This window comes from Symphalangus syndactylus, chromosome 7, assembly GCF_028878055.3.
Source record: "Symphalangus syndactylus isolate Jambi chromosome 7, NHGRI_mSymSyn1-v2.1_pri, whole genome shotgun sequence".
Lineage (NCBI taxonomy): Eukaryota > Metazoa > Chordata > Mammalia > Primates > Hylobatidae > Symphalangus > Symphalangus syndactylus.
Genome location: NC_072429.2, coordinates 101,624,894 through 101,650,789, shown reverse-complemented (window position 1 = coordinate 101,650,789; position 25,896 = coordinate 101,624,894). Strand labels below are relative to the sequence as shown.

The 25,896-nt window shown below is 43.9% G+C and overlaps 2 long non-coding RNA genes across 2 annotated transcripts in view; one reads left to right on the top strand and one right to left on the bottom strand.

Moving 5' to 3' along the window:
* LOC129486690 (uncharacterized) overlaps positions 1-25,896 on the bottom strand; it is a 71,525-nt gene that overhangs the window by 33,835 nt on the left and 11,794 nt on the right. Inside the window, exons 5-9 of the long non-coding RNA XR_010121722.1 lie at positions 21,952-22,114; positions 14,347-19,699; positions 10,329-10,441; positions 5,356-5,434; positions 1,687-1,815 (exon numbers count right to left, since the gene is read on the bottom strand). This is a non-coding gene — a long non-coding RNA (uncharacterized lncRNA). The remainder of the gene's footprint in view (positions 1-1,686; positions 1,816-5,355; positions 5,435-10,328; positions 10,442-14,346; positions 19,700-21,951; positions 22,115-25,896) is intronic.
* Positions 7,837-24,558, top strand: LOC134737129 (uncharacterized). The gene is made up of 4 exons (XR_010121723.1): positions 7,837-7,983; positions 14,590-16,114; positions 20,700-20,828; positions 23,554-24,558. It is a non-coding gene; the product is annotated as an uncharacterized lncRNA (long non-coding RNA).

Sequence of the window (25,896 nt, the reverse complement as noted above, 5' to 3'; positions counted from 1 at the left end):
ATCCTCCCACCGTGACCTCCCGAGTAGCTGGGACTACAGGCATGCACCACCACACCCAACTACTTTGCCCTTTTTTAAAAAATTTCCAAATTTTACTTCAAGTTCAGGGGTACATGTGCAGGATACTTTGCCCATCTTTTAATCCAATTTTTTGTTGTTGTTGAGTTGTAGTTCCTTATGTATTATGGATATTAATCCCGTATCAGATATATTTGCAAATATCTTTGCATAACTTTTTTTTTGAGATGGAGCCTCACTCTGTTGCCCAAGCTGGAGTGCAGTGGCATAATCTTGGCTCACTGCAACCTCCGCTTCCCAGGTTCAAGCAATTCTCCTGCCTCAGCCTCCCAAGTAGCTGGGATTACAGGTGTGTGCCAGCACATCTAGCTAATTTTTGTATTTTTAGTAGAGACGGGGTTTCGCCATGTTGGCCAGGCTGGTATCTAACTCCTGACCTCAGGTGATCTGCCCGCCTCAGCCTCCCAAAGTGCTGGGATTACAGGCATGAGCCACCATGCCTGGCCATGCTTGGCCTTTGCGTAACTTTTTAAACGTCATCCAAAATAAAGTAGTAATGTTATAATTAACAGCAATCGGAGTGGTGATGCTCGGCTTTTCGGATGCTAAAATGAAACCTATGCTGCCAGCTGGGAGACACCCTTCCTTCCTGTCAGTGTCTTAGAAATGGGGGTGAGCAATCAGCAGCAACATGTGGCAAGGAGAGTCCAGTAGGGTAGTGTGGGAGTCAAAGGATGAACAGGGCTTAAGTCTCATTTCCAGAACAAGAAGGTCAAGAACAGATCCTGGATTCTCCTGCCACTATGAATGCTGACTGAGAAGGCCATTCCTGCTTCTTCCTCTCAGTGATCAATTACAGACATCAGTTACTGAATTACAACCTGGTCAGATCCTGCCCCCACCCTCTCTCCTCCCAACCTTGTTCCTTAATTGGGATTTGGCAGTTGTTTCAGACCAGGTTTTCTTTTCACTTTATTTCTAAGGGCTCCTTCAAGGCTGAAAACGAGATGGCAATAAGATAGCTGAAAGTCTTCATTTCCCCAAAACAAAGCGCACGGAAGGACATGGGTTCAGGGGTCGGTTGTAGCATGATGTTTGAGCCCAATCTTTGAAGCTGCTGGCTGTGTTGGAATCCTGGATCCCCTGTTTATGAGCCTGGTGATTGTGGGAAATCACGTGCCCTCTTTGTGCCTCATTTTCATCTGCCAATGGGGGATAATAATAGGATCTGCATCAGCTGGTTGAGGTGAGGATTAAATGAGGTAGTTCCCAGAATGTGCTTAGACCAGAGATGGCATATTGTAAGGGCTTAATAAGCATTAGCTATTATTATCCTCACTCCCTCCAAGTTCCCTCTTAAGCTCTGGAATTGGCATGTTCCTGTGGGGTCATTTGGGGAGTGACCCCAAATACTGCTCCTCTTATGGTGTTCTGCTGTATGCCTTTCCAGGATGGCTGATGGCGTGTTCTACGAATAGGCAATGACACCACCAAAGGTATCTGGCACTCGTAGGTGATAACCTTAGAAACTGAGTCACAGTGCCCAGATACAAAGCAAGTGAAGAGGGTGTCCCAGAGGAAGGTGAATCGTTCAGAGCCACCCTGTGGAGAATATCAACAGCACTCTGCTATATTATCCTTGACCACCTAAAATAGCAGCACACTTACCTGGGAACCTGATATAATTTCAGTGTTGCAGCCAAAAGCCAGTTATAGCAGCAGCAACCCAACCATGGATAGGGCTAGCATGCCCAGGAAGAGATGTCTGAATGAACACTCTGACTCACGCTAGAACCACTGTGGAAGAGAAGCAAAGGATTAAGCAGCCTAGATTCCTACTCATCAGCTGCGTAACATGGGCAAGTTACTTAACTTCTGTGGGCCCCAATTTTTATCATCTATAAAATGGAGATAATTTGTGCCATTTTATGAGGATAAGAGTTAAGATGTGTACAGGACTTAGAACAATGCCTGGCATATAGTAAGTGCTCTCTTAAAAATGTATGTAATTTTCATCTACCCATTCAGATCAGTAAGAGAAAAAAATAAATTTTAAAAAATGTATGTAATGCTCTAGTTTCATCCACTGCCAAACACACAGTGATGGAAGAGAAATGTAACTATCAGGGAGAGACAGATGGAGAGGGTGACCCCAAATCCACCAAGCAGCCTGCCTGGCTGTGCGGTGAGGGAGAAGATAGCTCGGCGCCATGTCTTGGTATTGGTGCTTAACCACAGTGGTTTCCCCCACAATCACCCAGAGACACCTGCAGCAGCAGTGCAGGAAGCAGGGCAAGGAAAGATAAGGAAGCCTTACTGGAGCTCTTTTGAGGGTAGGTATTGGGAGGTACCCAGGGGAAGGGCATTCATTCCATTCCAAACATCTTGAAGGAAGACCAGTTTACATTTGCATATAACTTAAGCAACATCAACTTCATTTTTTTTTTTTTTCAAACAGCCTTTAGTACAGAGATTACATTAGAATAAATTATAAAACCCATCCACGGCTCTCCACACCTCTGCAATTTCCAAACCGAGTTCACGTCAGGCAATGGCCAAGGGTGCTATCCTTTTATGCTCTAAGTAAGCACGCAGAGTCCGCTGCTAGTGATACCACTTGGTGTCCCATGAATACCTTCACGCAGCCCCGTGGTTTTGCAGTGGTGAACTGCCAACTCTCAGGTTTCAAACCCCTTTTGGTTTGGCATTTTGGCAGTTGTTCCCTTCCTGTCTCACTGGCATTTCCTGGTACCCACTCTTGCTAAATTCATCAGCTTGAAGCAGCAGTACAGTGTGAGAATGAAAAGCGCAGTGCTTGAGAACCAGAAGGAAGTTCAGACCTGCTTTCAGTTTTTACTGGCTTTCGAGTTTAGGCAAATTCCTCCATTTCTCAAAGCCTTAGTTCCCCCATAATCAAAATAGGAATCACCTGCATCTTCCAGAGCTGTCTCGGGGATCAGAGGCAACAAAGGAGAACTGCTTAGCACATACCTGGCAGAGTGAGCGCTGGCTAAAATGGGAGCTATTATTAGCAGGCAGGGGACAGCAGATCTGAGCCCTGCAGCTGCTCTTTTGAATCCTGACCCCTCTTCTCTCCTTCCTCCCAGTCACCAGGTTGTAGGAGTGGAATAATTACTAACGTGTTGAAATCTGGGTGGGGCACAGGTATATTTAAAATTACAAACCATCTTGTGACTAGCCATTTCAGCTGTGCAGACTGCAAAGCACCATGTGCCCTAGGAACTAATTATTGCTACTTTGTGAAGAAATTCGGGTTGGGGACTGGAAAGGAGAAGGTCCCCACAGAGTGGATTCCTCCATGGCAGAGTCTCAGATACTGTGTGTGATCTGGGAAAGAACTCTAACGGCACCACCCAGGGGAAGGGGAAGTCAGTTGTTCTCTGTTCTCTGTGTTCCAATTGGATCACTTGAGGCGGCTGGGGACAGTTGAGCCAAAAACAGGAGGTACTAGGATTTGTTTTTGGCACCAGGGAAACCAGACTCTAAACTGATCATTATCTGCTGCTGCAAAATAAAACAACAAACAAGAAGCAGCAGAAAACAACCCCAGGTGTCTTTGGTCAGTATTAAATAGTATGTTTTCTTCCTCTGAAGCAAGTTCACAGAAACAGTTATTACAACAAGACTGCAGGGTATTTGGTGACCTTTTACAGAACTGGAATGAGCTCTACTTGTCTTCCAGGCAGAAACAAAACAAAGAGATCTTTGGGTCCTCTAGTTCTAAAGGAAATAGACCTTATCACTTTGAGGTCACCCTTCTCCCTCTTGTCTAGCTATGTTAATATCAAATGAAAGACACAAAAGGGTCAAACGTGCCCATGCTTATCTTAGCCAAATCCTGGCTTTCTTGGCTGAACAAGTTTTTAGCACAGGTTGCTTTCCACCAGTCTCAGGTGAACCAGATCTTTCTCCCAGGAGTTCCCTGGGACAGCTGTCCAAAAACCTCACCCCACAAAGTCCTTTTCACCAGGAAGTGTTAAGTTCCACCCGCCTGGCTTTATGAAAGTTGATGTGTTGCCCAGGGTTGAGCGCAATGGTGAGATCTCAGCTCACTGCAACTTCCACCTCTCGGGTTCAAGTGATTCTCCTGCCTCAGCCTCCCGAGTAGCTGAGACTACAGGCACGCGCCACCACGCCTGGCTAATTTTTGTATTCTTAGTAGAGACGGGGTTTCACCATGTAGGCCAGGTTGGTCTGGATCTCCTGACCTCAGTTGATCCACCCTCCTCAGCCTCCCAAAGTACTGGGATTACAGGCGTGAGCCACCACACCCAGCCCCCTGTGGCATTTCTAAGTGAGGCTGTAATATATAAGCACACAGAGATACATTATCTGCTCTAAAAACAAAACTTGTGACTTTTTTTTCATTCAGATCAACCTTCCTTGGAAAATTTCCTAACCCGTTTCTTTGGTATTGGCTTTCCCCTTTTTCATTTCCCTTTCCCTTCATTGTTCCTAGGCCTTCTTTGCTCCTCCTCTCCATGGACATTTTTGGAGGAAGGCAAACCAGCTCTACTTGTCAACTGCAAAAGCCAAATATGGGAGTAAAGAAGGTTGGACGAGCAAACCATGCCACAGCTTCAAATCTTGCAGAGTATTCTCTCTGATAGCTAATGCCTCTGAACAGAGCTGTCTGGGAACATCAAGAGAAGTCTTAAGCCACTGGCTTGTGAACTCTTTTCATGCCTTTAATCCTCAAGCCTACGGAGCCAGGACAATACTAAAGGGAGGGAGTGGGTCTGCAGTTCGGAAGAGCTGCTGTGCCCAGACTCTAGTACAGCCCAGCTCTCCACAGGTCTCCCAGGGTGTTCCTGGAAGCTGCCCACTTGACCCAGCCCTCTCTGCTCTCTCCCTCCCTCAGTGGTCCTGGAATGCTGACATCCAGGCTACAGCAAGTAAAACACTGTGGGTAAGTATAAGCAGATATGGTCCTTGGGCCTGCAGCTCCCTCAGTGACCAGGCAACATGCATCTGAGACTAGTAGGGCTGGAAAAGGAATAAAGGAAGGAGTCCCAGAGCCTCCCCACATGTAAGTTCCAAGTTGGAAATCCACCACGCATGTTCTTTGTGAGTAGCAGCTTCTCTCCACGGAGTGGCTGGGCACATCCTTGATGATCTCTACCTTGAGGAGAGATTCATGAATCCCCTTGGTATACAGGGAGCAAATTTCCCTGGGGCTTCTCTTGGGTAACTCAGCTTTGGTATTGGAGGGGAATTAGAGCTTTGGAACAGGATGGTGGAACCATTCCCTCCCAACTCCCCCCCACCAACACCATCTAACCCTGCCCAAGAAGGAAAAATCTTTCCTTTTCTTACCTATGGGAGCCTTGGATAGAGAAATGGTTTCAGTTCATCCGGTTTTGTTTTGTGTTGTTTTTCCATGTGTGCATGAGAGCTACAAAAGAAAAAAAATAAAAGAAAAGAACAAAACCAGGAGTGTTCACTTTGTTGTTATTGCTACAAAGATGTTTATTCTAAAGTTAAATAAATGCATAGAGGAACTTCTCTAAACTTTTTGCTCAGAGGACCAAACTTGAACTTCAATTGGTGAAGGAATCCTGGAATACTGTTCAGGGGAGCAGAGAATCCCCACTCATATCCTCTCTCTTGCCCCCCTCCCCTAAGGGTTTTGATCTTTGCTGCCCACTGTTCTCCACATACACAACAAATAGACAATGTGTGCCAAACCAAGAAGCTGAAAGTCTTGTGAAGTTCAAACAGAAAATTGTCTTAATAGGTTGCGGGTGGTGGCTCACGCCTATAATCCCAGCACTTTGGGAGGCCATGGGGTGGATCACTTGAGGTCAGGAGTTCAAGGCCAGCCTGGCCAACATGGTGAAACCCAGTCTCTACTAAAAATACAAAAATTAGCCAAGTGTGGTGGCATGCACCTGTAATCCCAGCTACTCGGGAAGCTGAGGCAAGAGAACTACTAGAACGGGCAGGCAGAGGTTTGGTGAACCGGAATTGCGCCACTGCACTCCAGCCTGGGCGACAGAATGAGACTCCCGTCTCAAAAAAAAAAAAAAAGAAAAAGAAAAGAAAATTGTCTGAAGTCTGCTGAGAAGAAACAGAGAGTAGCAAGACTGCAGAGAGGCCAGAACTAATCAAACTGACAGCAGCTCCCACTGTTTTGCGTGCAGCCACTGTGCCCATGCTGTAAATGGATTATCCCACTTGAATATCACAACACCCTAGGGAGGAGGTGCTACATTTATCCCCCCTTTTACAATTCATGAAACAGGCAGTGTAGAATGGGGGTCCAGTGCTCAGTTTCTAGCCTCACACAGTGAGGTGTAGGTCCTGACCTTGGCAAACCAACTCTATCCTATGCCACAGTTTTCTTCTCTAGAAATCGAGTATAGTAATAGTACCAAGAGTTTCTGTGAAGAGCAAATGAGATAAGAAACACAAAGTGCTTGGGGCAGTGCTGGGTACACAGTAAATTATATTTTATCATTATAATCTCATTCACTCAGTTGGGAGGCCATGGAACCAGGATTAGACCCACATCCGGCCACCAAGACCTCTGGCTCCTGGTTGTGCAATTGGATTCCAGGAAGGAAGGAGCCTCTGACAAAGCCCTGGGGGCACGGCCTTGCTTCTCTTGCTTCAGGTACCTGCTGCTCACACAGGTCTGGGTTTTCTCTCCACATGAAGGCTGGGCCAAGGCTCAGGTGCCTTCTGACAAGCGTCCATCAGCAGTGAACCACAAACACACACACAAAACCTGTGAGTTCCCATCTGTCTTTGCAGTGGCCAGTCTGTGATGCAAATCCCTGCTCCAAGAAGCGGTTCTGGGAGGCCTTTACTGTACCTTTCAGCCCTGGTGTCCTGCCAAGCACTGTGCTTGAGGCAGCCTCATTCTTGAGCCCTGGCCTTTTGGGCACCACTCTTTTCTAAGAACAATTCAAAGAGCTCTTTCTTCAGCCCAGCCATGCATCAGCGAAGCACGACATGGGCTTGGCTCAGCACTCCCAATCATTGGGACTGCTGGACTCCAATCACCAGTGAGGCTGGCCCTCCTCCCACTGGCAGCTGTTTCTGGGGTATTCCCCTGGCTGGTGAGTTCACCCTGGTAACAATTCCCAAGGGACCTCTGTGATTGTTGCTAAAGCAACCATCCCCCACCCCCACAGTCCACTGTCAGGCAGTGCCTCCCTGAGCTTAATAGGCCCCAGATTTAAGCCCATGTCACTGCTTAGTGGAGAGGATTGAGGGACATCAAGGAACTACTGCCCCCAATGTTTTCCCCATTGGTTAGCATTCAGCCTGAGTCTTTTCACTACAGGCCTTCCCTTAGGTTATACTTAGCCTAAACCTGTGTCCCAGGTTGCCAGGACACATCTAGTTTATACCTGCTATCCTGGAATAATTGTTAATAGGGCCCCTTTCAGTCTCAAAAGTGTCTTCATTTTTGTGATAAACTATATGGTCCTCCCAGCTTCAGTACATGTTGTCTCTGGGAGGGTCCTGTTAAGATTCACATGGTCCTTGGGCATTGCTTTTTACTAGTACTTTCCTGATGGCAGGAAAGTACTTATGGAGATTTGGAGGAATTGCTCTAGGTTTGTTAATCTGGTGTGGGGGTTGGGGAAGGTATGGGACAGACTTCAGATTAACTAGGTTTAATCTGAGGCTTCTGATATGGTTCGGCTGTGTCTATACCCAAAACCTTATCTTGAATTGTAATTCCCAATAATACCCATAATCCCTACGTGTCAAGGGTGGGACCAGGTGGAGGTAATTGGATCATAGGGGCAGTTTCACCCATGCTGTTCTCATGATAGTGAGTCTCACGAGATCTGATGGTTTTATAAACGTCTGGCATTTCCCCGGCTTGCACTCCCTCTGTCCTGCTGCCCTGTGAAGAAGGTGCCTGCTTCTCTTTTGTCTTCTACCATGATTGCAAGTTTCCTGAGGCCTCCCTAGCAATGCAGAACTGTGAGTCAATTAAACCTCTTTCCTTTATAAATTACCCAGTCTCAGGTATTTCTTCATAGTAGTGTGAGGATGGACTAATACAGCTTCTATCCTTACCTCCTATGCAAACCTCAGTCTGGTCAGGTGTCATATTCTGTGTTTCCTTCTTTTTTTTTTTTGGAGACGGAGTCTTGCTCTGCCATCCAGGCTGGAATGCAGTGGCATTATCTTGGCTCACTGCAACCTGCACCTTCAGGGTTCAAGCGATTCTCCTGCCTCAGCCTCCCGAGTAGCTGGGACTACAGGTGCACACTGCCATGCCTGGCTAATTTTTTGTATTTTAGTAGAGACAGGGTTTCACCGTGTTGCCCAGGCTGGTTTTGAACTCCTGAGCTCAGGCAATCTGCCTGCCTTGGCCTTCCAAAGTGCTAGGATTACAGGTGTGAGCCACCGCACCCAGCCCATCTTCTGTGTCTTCTAACCCTTCCCAAGGTTTACTCCAGGATTGTAATTGTCTGTGGATCTGCCAGATTTCCCAACAGACCATACATTTCCTAAGAGCAAGGACTCCGTGTCATTCAGTTTTCTATCCCCAGTGTCTAATCCCATGTTTTTCACATAAGAAGCATCCATTAAAATCTGTTCCTTAGCTGGGCATGGTAGCTTACACCTGTAATCTCAGCATTTTCGGTGGCTGAGGCAGGAGGATAGCTTGAGCCCAGGAGTTCGAGACCAGTCTGGGGAACACAGGGAATCCCCATCTCTACAAAAAAAATATTTTTATTTAAAAATCTCTTCCTTAATGAATAAATAAATCAAATATTCAACTTCTTCATCTGTGAAAGGGAAAACCTAGCCTTTCAAGGTTATTGTGAGGCTTTGAGATAATTTATGTAAACTGGTTAGCACATGCCTAGCAAATTACAGACTTTCATTAACTAATAATTTAGGTACTATCGTTGCTGCTAGTTATTCAATCAACCTAAAAGCAGCCCCACTGAAACAAAGCCAGAGGACTGGAAATGCAGCTCTTAAAGAATGTTGCCATCTTGTTGTGATGTATTTTTCCTTCTGCAAGCTGCCTCTGAGGTTCCATGTCAGTGAGGTTTATCTCCACGGACATGTTGGGATGAGAGAGGAAGCATACAAAGTGGTGTGTGCCAGAACTTACTTATGGTCATCAGTTCTTAGAAAATAAGGTAAGGCCAAGCATGGTGGCTCACACCTGTAATCCCAGCACTTTGGGAAGCTGAGGCACGCGGATCACTTGAGCTCAGGAGTTCAAGACAAGCCTGGGCAACCTGGTGAAACCCTGTTTCTACCAAAAATGCAAAAAATTAGCTGGGCATGATGGTGTGTGCCTATGGTCCCAGCTACTCAGGAGGCTGAGGTGGGAGGATCACTTGAGCCCAAGAAGCAGAGGTTGCAGTGACCTGAGATCGTGCAACAGCACTCCAGCCTGGCTGACAGAGACCCCATCTCAAAATAAATAAATAGAAAACAAGTTAAACAAATTACATGAGTGGGAGGATGCATTAAGTGTTTGGGAGGGGGTTATAATACAATTGGTTGCAGAAAGTGGGGCTGGGTGTAGAGGTGGCAGAACAAATATGAAAAATGGGAAGGAAGTTCCAAGGGCACCTTCATATGCTTTGCAGAATTCCAGGCACAAGATGATAGCTACATTCCCTATTTAACCCTTTTAAACTCCTATGAGATGGGGTATTACCCCCATTTTCATCTGAGAACACTATGGGGTAGATGATTAGATAACTTACCTAGGGATCTATAGCTGTTGAGAAGCACCACTGAGATTCACCCCAGGTCTGTCCCCATCAGACCTTATACACACTCTTCCCACAGCACCTGCCTTCCCCATCATGGCCTTGGGACTGGGAAGGCAAGAAGGTTCTGGGATACAGTAGCTGATTTCCACTTCCTGACCCAAGCTACAAGAAGTGAGACACCACTAGGCTCACCTTCAGCATAAGACCTCGCCCATAGTATGCTCCCAGCAAATGTCAAATGACCAATGAGAACTGAGTTCAGGGATACTCTCATCAGGACATGGCAGTAGGGCAGACAAGTGCCAAAATTGAAAGTATCATTTGTATCATTCCTAGGTGCTCTTTATTTTTCTTCTTCCACAGAGATCTTGAATCAGGAACTCAGAGAGAAATGTAATTTATATATTTTGCTGGAGAACAACTACTTTTCATTTTACTTATTTTAAGTAAGATGAAAAGTACCCATTTGATGCCTATAAAACATAAAACATGCCTAAATAACATGCATATAATTTACAATTCATGCTTCATGACTTTTCTTTTACTCTAAGACATTTTAAAATGAGAATTTATACTTACAGTTATAATATTTTGGATCTGGAAAGGACTTTGGCATTCATCTGATCAAACACTCTATTTTTCAGATGAGAAAGCTGAGAGACATTATTCTGTGGCTTCGTGAAGGCCAGGCTCTATAGAGTGACAGAGGCTGGGATGTAGTTATCAGGTTGGTGCAAAAGTAATTGCCATTTAATGGCAAAACCGCAATTACTTTTGCACCAACCTAACAGAAACCCAGGGTACTCCCCACCAGGCCACAAGTTTTCAAACCACGGAAAGCAAGTCATTAATGGATAGTAAAGTCAATTTTAGTAGGCTAAAACCAACTTTGTTTTTTACTTTTACAAATATTTATAATATGCTCTAGAATAATTTTAGGTTAAAACAAAAATTGCACAGAAAGTATATTTGATACAATTAATGAACTAATATTGATACACTAGCATTAGCCAAAGTCCATAGTTTGGCCAGGCATGGTGGGTGGCTCACGCCTATAATCCCAGCACTTTGGGAGGCCGAGGCAGGCAGATCAGTTGAAGCCAAGAGTTTGAGATCAGCCTGGGTAACATGGTGAAACCCTGTCTCTACTAAAAATATAAAAATTAGCTTGGCATGGTAGCATGCACCTGTAATCCCAGCTACTCAGGAGGCTGAGACACAAGAATCACTTGAATCCAGGAGGTGGAGGTTGCAGTGAGCCAAGATTGTGCCACTATACTCCAGCCTGGGTGACAGGGTGAGACCCTGTCTTAAAAAGTAATAAGTCCGCAGTTTACATTAGGATTCACTCTTTTGTTGTACAATTCTGCGGGGTTTGATAAATGTATAATGTCATGCATCTATCACTGCCCTAAAAGTGCCGTGTTCTACCTATTCATTCCTTCCCTGCTCCTGAACCTCTGTCCCAACTTTTGTATACATAAAGTAGAATAGAATTTTAAAAAACCACAGTGCATACCTCATTGCAAGAGTATTATTTCATGAAACTTGTTTTAGATATATATGTAAATATATGTGTATTTAGGTTAACATGCAAAATATATTTCTTATTGTGGGTTGGAGTAAAAAAAAAAGTTTGAGAAACACTCTTACTTAAAATTCTAGGGAATAAATCCAGAAAATGAATACACAGATGGAACATTTCATATATGAAACCAAAACAGGAAAAAACATAACCAAGAGACATTAAGAAAATAAACAAGCATACAAAAATTCTCTGAAGAGTACAAAGAGGTCAGAAAGCAAATGGTTTTTCCCCAAATCAGTTTTGATTTTAGCTTCTTCGCTGGGACTGCAAATCATTTGAAGACTTTAAGGTTCTCAGAGTATGAGATGTGGAAAGTCTGGGCCCTGGCGGGGAAGAATGAGGGTTTCATCCCTACAAACTGATTCTGTTCAGAGTTTCAAACAAATGTTGTCTCTGGATGATAATCAAAAAAGAAAAAAAGTCTCTTCAGGAGGTTTTTAAACATATTTGTTTCGCTCTGTGGCTTCATATTTCTTACTTTTTCATCAGAAATATCATAGAACTAAGGGGGGTGTTGTTTTAACTTCGTGTTATGCCAAGTGTCTGAAGATTTCTAAAGGATCCGAATTTCTTTTCTTTTCTTTCTTTTTTTTTTTTTTGAGATGGAGTCTCGCTCTGTTGCCCAGGCTGGAGAACAGTGGTACGATCTCAACTCACTGCAACCTCCACCTCCCAGGTTCAAGCGATTCTTGTGCCTCAGCCTCCTAAGTAGCTGGAACTACAGGCACACACCACCACCCCCAGCTCATTTTTGTATTTTTAGTAGAGACAGGGTTTCACCACGTTGGTCAGGCTGGTCTTGAACTACTGACCTCAGGTGATCCTTCCACCTCAGCCTCCCAAAGTGCTGGGATTACAGGCGTGAGCCACTGCGCCTGGCCTTGAATTTATTCTTGAGTTAGACTCCTCAATTAAAAAAAAAAAACTCCCTTCTGTGTACAGCAGCTCTTCATCTGTCCAAGAGACATACAGAATCTAAATACACCAAAGTTTTCAGAGAAATACAGACTTCAAACTTTCAATCACACTGGGCAATCACATGGCAATCTCTGCTTTGATGCAGTAGGAAGATGGCAGACAAGCTAATGCTCCAAGTCCAAGCTGTGGCACTGATCACTCTGTGACCCTGGGAAGAGGTTCTCCTTTTGGATTCTTTTTCAAGAATACATATACAAGTTCTATAGTAAATAATTTTTTTTTTTTGAGACGGAGTCTTGCTCTCTTGCCCAGACTGGAGTGCAGTGGCGTGATCTCAACTCACTGCAAGCTCCGCCTCCCGGGTTCACCTTCTGCCTCAGCCTCCCCAGTAGCTGGGACTACAGGCGCCCACCACCATGCCCAGCTAATTTTTTGTATTTTTAGTAGAGACGGGGTTTCACCGTGTTAGCCAGGATGGTCTCAATCTCCTGACCTCCTGATCTGCCCGCCTCGGCCTCCCAAAGTGCTGGAATTACAGGCATGAACCACCGCACCCAGTTGATTTTTTTTTTTTTTTTTTTTTTGAGACGGGCTCGTTCTGTTGCCCAGGCTGGAGTGCAGTGGCACAATCTTGGCTCACTGCAACCTCCACCTCCCAGGCTCAAGAAATCCTCCCACCTTAGCCTCCCCCTCCTGAGTAGATGGGACTATAAGCAGGCACTACCACACCCAGCTAATTTTTGTATTTTTTGTAAAGATAGGGTTTTGCCATGTAACCCAGGTTGGTCTTGAACTCTCGAGTTCAATTGATTCACCTACCTCAGCCTCCCAAAGTGTTGGGATTATAGACGTGAGCCAGCAGGCCTGACTGAGGAGCTTCTCCTTATATGAACACTGAGCTGAGCTAAGACCTTTGCATGTGTTTCTAGTCCTATCAACAATCCTATGACATAGAAATTATTGTACTCATTTAACAGTTGAATAAACTCAGGCTTAGAAAGCTTAAGAAGCATGCTCAAAGTTACCCAGAAAGATAGTGGTTAAGACAGATTGGAACCCATGTCTGAAAAGGCATTCACTCTTCTAAGTATCCTCAGCGCCTAATATAGTGCTGGGAAGGCTGGGCGGAGTGGCTCACACCTGTGATTCCAGGACTTTGGGAGGCCGAGGCAGGCGGATCACCTGTGGTCAGGAGTTCAAGACCAGCCTGACCAACATGGTGAAACCCCATCTCTACTAAAAATACAAAATTAGCCAGGCGTGGTGGCAGGCGCCTGTAATCCCAGCTACTTGAGAAGCTGAGGCTGCAGAATTGCTTGAACCCGGGAGGCAGAGGGTGCAGTGAGCCGAGATCGAGCCATTGCACTCCAGCCTGGGCAACAAAAGCAAAACTCCATCTCAAAAAAAAAAAAAAAAAAAAAAAAAATATATATATATATATATGTATGTATGGTGCTGGGTACATAGTACAGACTCAATAAACATTTCCTAAAGGAACGACTGACTGAAGAGCAAAGGCTTGGCAAATAATTCGGGATGGTTGCTAAGATAAACGAAATAATACTGCTATGATTATTTTTTATTGAGCACTTACTTTGTGCCAGGCACTATGTTAAAGGCTTTACATGGGCTATGTGCGGTGGCTTACATCTGTAATCCTAGCACTTTGGGAGGCTGAGGCAGGCAGATTGCCTGAGCTCAGGAGTTCAAGACCAGCCGGGCCAACACATTGAAACCCCGGCTCTACTAAAATACAAAAAAATTAGCTGGGTGTGGTGGCAGGCGCCTGTAGTCCCAGCTACTCGGGAGGCTGAGGCAGGAGAATTGCTTGAACCTGGGAGGTGGAAGTTGCAGCGAGCTGAGATCATGCCACTGCATTCTAGCCCAGGCAACGGAGTGAAACTATGTCTCAAAAACAACAACAACAACAAGGCTTTACATGTATTATATATACAACATACATAAAAGATTTAACACACAGTATGGCATATAGTAAAGACTTCATTGTTACTATTATCGCATATCACTACAATGGTAGCTATCATCACTATAGTAAAATAGTTTTAATGTTATGATCTTTTCCAGCCATACCCTTGGTGCTTCTCTCAGTCTTACTGCACAGGTCAGACTGAGGGTAAGCCCTTGCAGCAGTGAATCAGCTCCAAACCTGGTTCCTCCTTCCATTTCTTTTTCACATAGGCACAGTTGCAACATGATGTGTTAGTTAACCTCTAAATTACACGAGGAGCCCCCAGTGTGCTTCTGTGTTGGGGAGGAAGGGGGTTGTGCTCTTGTGCTCAGACCTAGTTTGCATAACGTACTTTTCTCTTTCAGAGTGAATTGAGAAAGAAGCCATGTGGTCTGTGGCAGCAGCTGGAGGAAGGCATGGTGACTCAACAGGGCTCTGCATGGAAGAGTACAAGGTGGTTCTGGGAAGCAGCAAAGATCGGCCACCCCAAGGCTCTGAGGGAGCCGCATGCAGGCTCTAAGCAGAATCAGGCCAACCCCCGGCCTGGAGGAAGTAAGGGAAGAGAGCTGCCAGTGGCAAGACCTGCTCAGGCTGTGTGAGTGGCTATGGAGACACTGGGAAGAAGCTCTGGGGAACTGGACCATGTGGTACTATCCTAGCACTCAAAGTTCCTTGTGACCTGAGCTAGCATATTTTACAGTGGGGAAGTACCAGGTACTGCCCATGAGGATAAGTAACATCTTGAGCCCCAAACCCTGCAATTAAACTTTCAGCTAGTAACTGGAATTCTTCATGAAGCCCATGACACAGGCAAGTATTATGCATATTTTTAGAAATAAAATACTTTATTATAACTACAGATCTCCACTCTAGTGGTCCTATCACAGAATTCATTATCTATCTATCTATCTATCATCTATTTTGAGATGGAGTCTTACTTTGTTGCCCAGGCTGGAATGCAATGGCATGATCTCGGCTCACTGCAACCTCTGCCTTCTGGGTTCAAGCGATTCTCCTGCCTCAGCCTCCCGAGTAGCTGGGATTACAGGCATATGCCACCATGCCTGGCTAATTTTTGTATTTTTAGTAGAGATGGGGTTTTGCCGTGTTGGCCAGGCTGGTCTTGAACTCCTGACCTCAGGTGATCTGCCCACCTCGGCCTCCCAAAGTGCTGGATTACAGGCATGAGCCACCACACCCAGCCACATTATCAATATATTTTGAAACAGGACTCATACAAATATAATATGAAGTCACTGTTACCTCTTATGACTTCAAAGTCTTTCACCAAAAATTCTCAAGAAGGGGCTCTTAATCAATCTGCAAAGACTTACAATTGAAAAAAATTTATATTCTCTGAGGTAGAGTTGATGACCACCTTAGTAGACAGAAGTCAGAGACTGGTGTTTGAGTCCCATTTCACTAGGACTTAATTGTGAGATCTTGGGAAAGTTCCTTTGTTTGTAAAACGTGGGAAAAAATTATTAGCCTGTATCATAAGAACTTTTTAAAAATTCACATGAGATAATGTATGGAAAGTGATAAAGCACCATATGAAATTATTGCATTTTACCTACTAAAGAAACTGAGACAGAGAGTGATACGGTTTGGCTCTGTGTCCCCACCCAAATCTCATGTTGAATTGCAATCCTAATTGTAATCCCCACATGTCAAGGGAGGGTCCTGGTGGGATGTGATTGAATCACGAGGGCAGTTCCCCATGCTGTTCTCGTGATAGTGAGTTCTCATGAGATGGGCTTGTTTGATAAGTGTGTGGCACTTACCCCTTTCTCTTCTTCTTGCCTGCTGCCATGTAAGATGTGCCCTGCTTCCCCTTTTCCTTCCAAGATGATTGTAAGTTTCCTGAGGCCTCTCCAGCCACGCAGAACTGTGAGTCAATTAAATGTCTTTTGTTTATAAATTACCCAGTCTCAATGGTATCGTTATAGCAATGTGAAAATGGACAAATACACAGAGCGAACAAAAGATTTGCCCGAAGTCATAATTAGCATATGGAGAGTCGAAGATGAAATAGAAATTCAAGTGACTGGACATGGTACAGGGCAGAGTTGATTCAGATAAACAATTTGCTTTGTTGAAGTCAGCATGCATGTGACTCTAAAAAGCATTAGTCCAGTGAGGTAAAAAGGGCATTTACTGAGTGTATAGAGAGACCTCACAGTATCGAAGGATGGAACACAAAGAGTTGCTGGGTTTCATCCAAATTGGCCAGAGAACTGGGGAATTCTCAGGGACAGGGTGGCTTGTCCCTCTGTGTCCCCCTTGTCTTTGCTTCTCAGCCAGCTCCAGCCTCTCCCACATTCTGTCTTCCTCGGCTTCTTCATCCTGTGTGAGGCACAACATGGCTGCTCTTCCTGGATCTAGATGAGGAAGACCACTGAGCTCCAGTACTCACATTCAACTGGCAATACACACTAAACTTCTTCTTCATGAACTAGCCTGGCTCCTCTGAGAGAACCTGGACCATACAAGTCATTTCTGAGCAAATAATTTACTCCACCTGGGTCAGGCATGTTCGACGCTGGTCTAAGCAGTGATGGGCTTCCCCACCACCACCTATCCCTAGAAGTCACATTACCTCATGTTATCTTGTACAGCTATATCTTCCAGAGAGCTGTGGGTGGCAAGGGTGCTATACTGCCAGGCTGGGTGTTATCACATAAAGAGAGGAACTATGTATAGAGAGAGCGTGCTTTGGATGATTTTATGATATATTTCAGTTATGAGATTTAAGATCCAAATTTCCTGGTCAACAAAATCAGCTCAGTTTAATTAATATTGTTTTGGGCTTTTAAGATACATATAGATGTCCACAAGTTATGTCCACAAATAACTGTAATATAAGATAGCCTATGAAAGTTTCTTAGAAATCGTCTTATAAAATTACATGAAAGCATAAAGACAGAATTAAGGCCTCCTGGGGGAGTCAGAAAGCTTTTACTAAGTACAATTTGAGACTTGTCTTGAAGCTTTCAATTTAATTTTTATAGAGAGGTGGAAGATGGGGAAGACACACACAAAGCAGTGGGGAAAGCATGAACAAAATATGGAGAAGTGAAATTACATGTACACTCTGAAAGTGTGAATAGTATAGTGCGCTGAAGGGCAGCATGCAGGAGGGTGAAAAGGAAACATGTTAATTGACTCATCACAACTATACGCTGGAAATTTTCAGGTGACACCTCATTTAATCTTTTTTTTTTGAGATGGAGTTTCACTCTTATTGCCCAAGCTGGAGTACAGTGGCACAATCTCGGCTCACTGCAACCTCCGCCTCCCAGGTTCAAGTGATTCTCCTGCCTCAGCCTCCTGAGTAGCTGGGACTACAGGCACCCACCACCACACTCGGCTAATTTTTTGTATTTTTAGTAGAGATGGGGTTTTACCATGTTGGCCAGGCTGGTCTCGAACTCCTGACCTCAGGTGATCTCTCCTTGGCCTCCCAAAGTGCTGGGATTACAGGCATGAGCCACTGTGCCTGGCTGCTGCTACTGCTTTTTTTTTTTTTTTTTTTTTTTTTTGAGACCAAGTCTCACTCTGTCACCCAGGCTGGAATGCAGTGGTGCCATCTTGGCTCACTGCAACCTCCAACCACCACCTCCTGGGTTCAAGCGACTCTCCTGTCGCAGCCTCCCGAGTAGCTGGGATTACAAGCACGTGCCACCACACCCGGGTAACTTATGTATTTTTAGTTGACATCGGGTTTCACCATGTTGGCTAAGCTGGTCTCAAACTCCTGAGCTCAAGTGATCTGCCCACCTCTGCCTCCCAAAGAGCTGGGATTACAGGCATGAACTACTATGCCCGGCCTCATTTAATCCTTTCAATAATCCTTGAGGTAGTGTCTGTTGCCCCTATTTGACCAAGGTACATGAAAGCTGAAGCCACTTTTCTACTGTACCATGTGGGGGCTGAGCACGAGAACAGATGGAGAGAAGGTCTGCCCACCATCTAAGGAGTTCACACCAGATTCTAAAGGCACTGTGAGGTCACACAATATTTCTAAACAAGGAACAGCACAAATGGATCTGAATTTTAGAAAAATAATGCTGGTAGTAATGTAGGGATTAAACAGAATATTCTTTCTCTGTCATTCATTCATTTAATTTTTAAAAATATTGAAAACTTACTGTGGGTCAAGATCTTGTTACAAGGCACTGTGGGAAAAAATGTTACATATGCCAGATGTGGCCCCTAATCTCATGAAGCTTATAATACTAACTTATATATGTCTTCCTCAACATATATATTCTATAAAACAAATGATGCTCCACTTATGATGGGATTACATCCCAATAAACCCACTGTAAATGGAAAATAGTGTAAGTCAAAAATGCATTTACTACCCTAATAAACCCATCATAAAGTTGAAAAATTGTAAGTCAAACCATCGTAAGTTGGGGTCTATTTGTATACACACATACACACATATACAAATACATATATATAGAGAGAGAATAAACCTCTAAATTTTTTTTTTTTTTTTTTTTTGAGATGGAGTCTCGCTCTGTCACCCAGGCTGGAGTGCAGTGGCACAATCTCGGCTCACTGCAAGCTCCGCCTCCCGGGTTCACACCATTCTCCTGCCTCAGCCTCTCCGAGTAGCTGGGACTACAGGCGCCCGCCACCACGCCCGGCTAATTTTTTTTCTATTTTTTAGTAGAGACGGGGTTTCACCGTGGTCTCGAACTCCTGACCTCGTGATCCACCCGCCTCGGCCTCCCAAAGTGCTGGGATTACAAGCGTGAGCCACCGCGCCCGGCCTCTAAATTTTAATTATCTTTTACCTCACAAAAATAGTATATTTTTGTTTTAAAAAGTAATTTATATATTCTGGAAATATCTCAAACATATCCCTTATCAGAATATGATTTGCAGATATTTCCTCCCATTATATAGGTTGCCTTTTTACCCTATTGATAGTGTCTTTCGACGCACAGAAGTTTTTAGTTTTCACGGGGTCCACTGTTGGTTTTTTCTTTTGTTACCTTTGTATTTGGTATCACATCAAACAAATATGCCAAATCCAATGTCATATTTTCTCCTGCATTTTCTTCTAAGAGTAGGTCTTACCTTTAGATCTTTGATCCATTTTGAGTTAATTTGTATATATGGTGTAAGGTAGGAATCCAACTTCATTCTTTTGCATATGGATATGCAGTTTTCCCAGCACCATTTGTTACAAAGATTGTCCTTTTCCCATTGAATGGTCTTGGCATACTTCTTGAAAATCAATTGACCATATATGTGAGGATTTATTTCTGGGCTCTCTATTCTATTCCATTGGTCTATATGTCCTTACACTAGTACCATATTGTTTTGACTACTGTAGATTTGTAGTAAGTTTTGAAATCAGAAAGTGTGAACCCCTCCAACTTTGTTCTACATCAGTCGTTTTGGCTATTCAGGGTCCCTTGAGATTTCATATAAATTTTAGGATGGATTTTTCTATTTCTGCAAAAAAAAAAATTGGGATTTTCATAGGGATTTCATTAAATCTGCAGACTGGGTAGTATTTACACAGCACTTGGAATGCACTAAATGCCACCAAAGTGTATACTTTAAAATGGTTACTTGTATGTTATGTGAATTTCAGCTCAATTAAAAAGAAAAGATTGGGTGATTATACCTCAAAAACAGGTATGGGGACAGCATGAGGCAACTAGAAGGGAAAGGAGGTTGTAGTTAGAGGGAGGAAGGTTGGAGTTTAAGCCCTCTAATACAAAATAGTTGGGGGCCAGGTGAAGGTCCCTGGAGTTGAGCAGATAAAAGTGCAGGAAGGGTAGGGTTCTCTAAAGGTAATCCACAAAGACAATGACCTCTAAAGTAGACTCGAGACTGCAGTTTCAGAAGCATGCACACCAAGCTGTGCATGGTGGTCATCACTGGAGTAGGGTGCAGATAGATAAGATTATAGAGGGATTTTATTATAGCACTTTGTTTTTTTCAAGGATACAGTTTCACTCTGTTGTCCAGGCTGAAGTGCAGTGGCTATTTACAGGTGCGATCACAACTCACTACAGCCTCAAACTGGGTTCAAGCAATCCTCCCCACTCAGCCTCTTTCGTAGCTGGGACTGCAGGCATATGCCATCATGCACAGCTAATTTTTTTAGTATTTATTTTTTGTAGATATGAGGTCTTGCTATGTTGTCTAGGCTGGCCTCAAACTCCTAGCCTCAAGAATCTCCTGCCTCAGCCCCGCCGTGCACTGGGATTACAGGTGTGAGCCATCCTGCATGGCCTATTATAGTACATTTTTAAGGAGAAAGAATAATAAAAAATATTGTTTTAAAGCTGTAATTTAAGATCTTTAATCTAGTAGAGAAAGATTATAAACCAGGTGCCTTTAAAAAAAAATCATCGTAGGAGTGTCAGGAAGGTGTTAGATGATACAGGCATGGACGGATGGGGGGCGGGCATGCCAGCTGGCTTAATCTCTTATTTATTTTCAGAGCAATGGTGTGGCAGTAGCACCGTGAAGCTGGGAGAAGGCCAACCCTGCTCCCAACCCCGCAGTATATGAGGACTGGTAAAGTAAACACCCCTCAATTCAAGACAGCAGCAGGGGAAGCTATGTTCTTGTAAGATAGCCAAGTTTCTGTTCAGGCAAGGAGTGGGAGACAGACTGGGGATGTAGGATGGTTTGCTCTCCATAAAGTGGGGGTTCCGGAGAGTACAGCAGAAAGGTATGAGGAGGAATGAAGCAGTGGGGGAATGAGTTTGGGGAGGCGCAAGGGGGTCTCGGGACCAGTGTACAGGATAAGATGGATGAGTGGGGACACTTACATTTTGGGTACTTGTATGGAAAGAGAATAGGGAAGTTTAATGGGGAATAGTAGCCCTTAAGAGCCTAGAAAGATCTGTGATGTCAAGTTTAGCAATAGTGACGCCTCTTGGGATCTGAGCAGGATGTTGGATTTAGCTGGGATGCTATGGATGGCAGAATTTGAGTAAACAATAAAATAACAATCCAAAGACAATACAAAGTCTCAGAGGCAGACACTAGCATGGATAACTTAAGGGCCCAAGAGCAAGCCAGATAGACTGAAGCAGAAGGTTTGTGTTGGGGATTAGAAAGCTGGCTCCCAAGGGTGGTGCTGGCTTTTGGAGAGCTAAGCCAGGAGAGGAGTGGGACATAATTTATAAGAAACAGGGGCTTGTTACAGTTTTTGGAGACATTGATGAAAATAGCATTTAAAGAAGATTAGTGTGAGAAGTATCCACGCAAAGTGGATTGGGCCAGGAAAAACTGGACATTCTGTAGGTTTTGCAACTATCCACACATGATATGGTAGAAGCTTGAACTAGGGAGAAGAACAAAAAAATAATTTCAAGATAAAACCATACAGAACTCATTTTACATATGAGAAGGGAGAAAAAAAGAGGGTGTTAAAATTTTCAAAATTTTGAGCCTGACTGATTTGAGAGTTAATCAAGAACATGGGCAGGGGAAAAAAAAGAAACAAACAAAAAAAAACATGGGCAGGGAGCCTGAAAGAAGAGGATCAGTGTAGGGGGAAGGAGGGGACAATGATGAACTTAATTTGGGACCTAGATTCATTAGACTCTTATAGCTAAATGACACTTCGCATCTGGCCTTGTGGAACAATTACTACATTTTATAGATGAGGAAATCTTGAGTTTGAGAGACAGGAATTTTGGCTCTGCTATTTACTAGATATACAAACTTGACAATTTACTGACCTCTGAGTCTCAGGCTGTTGTCATATCATGGCTTGAGTGAGGGAGGATCTGCTTCCAAGCTCATTCACAAGGCTTGCAGTTCTTGCTGGCTGCTGGCTGGAAACATCAGTTCCTTGCCATGCAGGCCCTTCCAGAGGGTACTCAGAACACGGCAGCTGGCTTTCTTCAGAGAGAGAGACAGAGAGAGAGAAGGTGCTCAAGAAAAAGCCCTAGTTGTCTTATAACCTAATCCCAAAAGTGACATCCCGTCACCTTTGCCAAATTTTATTCATTAGAAACAAGTCAGTAAATCCAGCCCATATTCAAGAAGAAGAGATTATACACCAAAAGGCGGGATCACTGGGGACCATGTTAGAGGCTGCCTGCCACAGTATCTAACAGTTACATTCTTAGATATCTTAGTCGATTTTTTGTTGCTTATAACAGAATATCTGAAATTGGGTTGGTTACTTATTTATTTATTTAGAGATAGGGTCTTGCTCTGTCACCCAGGCTGGAGTGCAGTGGCACAGTCACAGCTCACTGCAGCCTCAAACTCCCGGGCTCAAGTAATCCTCTGCCTCAGTCTCCTGAGTAGCTGGGACCACAGGTGCACACCACCACATCCAACCTACTTTAACATTTTTAAAAATTAAAAAAAAATTTAATTTTTGTTTTGTAGAGACAGAGTCTCGCTATGTTGACTAGGCTGGTTTCTAACTCCTCCTGGCCTCAAGCAATCCTCCTGCCTTAGCCTGCCAAAGTGTTGGGATTGTAGGAGTGACCCACCACCCCTGGCCTGAAACTGGATAACTTTTAAGAAATGAAATTTAGTTCTCACAGTTTTGGAGGCTGGGAAGTCTATGGTTGAGGGGCCAAATCTGGTGAGAGCCTTCTTGCTGCTGGTGGGGACTCTGCAGTGTCCTGAGGTGGTGCAGGGCATCACATGGTGAAGGGGGTGAGTGTGCTCATATGCTAGCTAGGTCTCTCCCTCTTGTTATAAAACCATTAGTTTCTCTCCCATGATAACCTATTAATCCATGAAGCCATTAATCCATTAATCAATGAATTTATTAATCCTCTTAAAGTCCCTACCTCTCAATACTGCCACATGGAGGGTTAAGTTTCAGCATGAGTTTTGAAGGGGACATTCAAACCATAGCAATACCCATGTCTTCATTTTTGTAATTGGTTCACCCATGCTGGGCAATTCAATAAATATTGAATCCATTGAGCTAGGACAGATAGAATTTGGGAATCAAGGAAGGCAAAAATAACTTTACCTACAGGAAAAATTCATTAAAATTTCCATAGAGGAAAATTATGCTTATACTGATTTTTAAAGAATAAACAGGAGGTTATCAGGAGACAAGACGGGAAAGTTTAAGGTTATCCAGTGATTTTAATTTGGATAGGAGTTCTTCTGTACTGATTTTAAGGCTGAGTGAAAATATCACAGACATGAAAATATTTCATAATTTGAAAAATCTCCAATCTTATTAAAATGTAAAACATTGAGCAACTCATAGGATTTTATCATTTGATTTCAAATATATCTTTAGAAATCCTAATAATCTAACTCAGTCTACCAGATCTTTTTTGTTTGTTTGTTTTTGAAAGAAGGTCTCACTGTCACCCAGGCTGGAGTGCAGCGGTGCGATCACAACTCACTGCAGTCTCAACCTCCTGGGCTTGATTGATCCTCCTACTTCAGCCTCCCGAGTAGCTGGGACTACAGGTGTGCCAACATGCCCAGCTAATTTTTTATTTTTTGTGGAGATGGAGGTTTCACTATGTCATCCAAGATGGTCTTGAGTTCCTGGGCTTAAGCAAGCAATCCTCCCACCTTGGCCTCCCAAAAAGCTGGGATTATAGGCGTGAGCCACGATGTCCGGCAGCCTGCCAGATCTTGACAGCCATTTTACTAAATTAGCATTCCTAAGTTTCATTTGTTTTCTAAAAGTATTTTTATGAGCACAATGACCAACTAAAAACTTGTATGTAAAAGTTCAGAAATTTCTTTAACAGTACAACTTAGAATGCATCTAGGAAAAACACAAAGGCTATATTCTCCCATTTTCATGGCCATGATGATAAAACTGAAATTCTAGTTGTATTTTTTATTGTTGAATTGATTGATTATACGAGCTTTGAAGGCCCCCATATTTGACCCCACATTCTAGTACCTTCCTGCTTTCCTCACATTTTGATTTGGTATTCTGGGTGCTTGAGATGAAGAATATGGATGAACTTCAAATAAGCAGGTTTGGCAGTTTCCCGAAATGGCAAAAATGACAGAACATGAAGTAGGTTTCCCAAGGGCTTTTCTCCTAATAGTAAGGCCATCATTGTAGAATATGTTGTCCCACATTCTCCCCTGCAATTCTGGCCTGCTCACTGAGGCTGTCAGATCATGCAGGCTTTGACCCATCTAACAAGGCTCCCCAAGATCTAAGCAACCAGAGGGCAGGAGCAAGCAGCAGTGGAGGCCCCAAGTAATGCCATCTGGAAGAACACCGATTTTGCTTTACTGACCATTGTTCTCTAACAATTAAAAGGTTTAGTTCATGGTTTTACGGCACTATGAGCAGTAGGATGTTGGATCCAAGTGCTCAACAGTCCTGTAGCTCTGCTACCAGTGGGTTCGGTGCCTGGGAAGCAGGAGGCATGCTGCAACCAACTTGCTTGCACTAAATCACCTCCCACTCAAGAATGGCTGCTGGCAGCTGGAAATTTGATTTAGGAACCAATATATTGTTAAGCACCATTGTTTTTATGTACAAAGAACAATTCTGAGACTGTTTTTTTAAGCATTCTTGATGTTATACTATTATAGTGTCTCCTATTTTCTATTCATTCACTTTCTTTGAATAGCATTCTTGTCTTAGTAACTAGGAACAAAAATAAATATAAAACATCCCATTTTATGACAGTTCATTTCCACTTCCCTGACTAAAAACTTAAAATTTATAAATTTCTTTCAAATTAGGCACAGGCTTTTTTTTTACTTTTATTTTATTTATTTATTTATTTATTTATTTATTTATTTATTTATTTATTTTGAGACAGGGTCTCACTATGTCTCCCAGGCTGGAGTGCAGTGGCGTGGCATGATTATAGATCATTGCAGCCTTGATCTTCTGGGCTCAAGCGATCCTCCCATCTCAGCCTCCCAAGTAGCTGGGACCACAGGCGTACCGCACCACCCCCAGCTAATTTTTGTATTTTTGGTAGAGACAGGGTTTCGTCATTTTGCCCAGGCTGGTCTTGAACTCCAGAGCTCAAGCTATCCATCTGCCTCGGCCTCCCAAAGTGCTAAGATTACAGGCATGAGCCATCGTGCCCAGTCGACATGGGCATTTTTTTCTTTTTTCTTTTTTTTTTTTTTTTGAGATGGAGTCTCACTCTGTCACCCAGGATGGAGTGCAGTGGCAGGATCTCGGCTCACTGCAACCTCTGCCTCCCAGGTTCAAGTGACTCTTCTGCCTCAGCCTCCCGAGTAGCTGGGACTACAGGCACATACTACCACGCCCAGCTAATTTTTTTGTATTTTGTAGTGATGGGGTTTCACCATGTTGGCCAGGCTGATCCCGAACTCCTGACCTCAGGTGATTTGCCTGCCTTGGCCTCCCAAAGTGCTGGGATTACAAGCGTGAGCCACCACGCCTGGAAGTTTTTGTATTTTTTAAGTAGAGACAGGGTTTCACCATGTTGGCCAGGCTGGTCTTGAACTCCTGGACTCAAATGATCTGCATGCCTTGGACTCCCAAAGTGCTGGGATTACAGGTGTGAGCCACTGCGCCCAGCCATAGGCATGTGTTTTTCTACTGTAGGCTGCTGATTTCTCTCGGGAGGAGAAATCAATAAAATGGCCAACACTGATTAAAAAGTATCCTAATTTTGCCGGGCGCGGTGGCTCACGCCTATAATCCCAGCACTTTGGGAGGCCGAGGCGGGTGGATCACG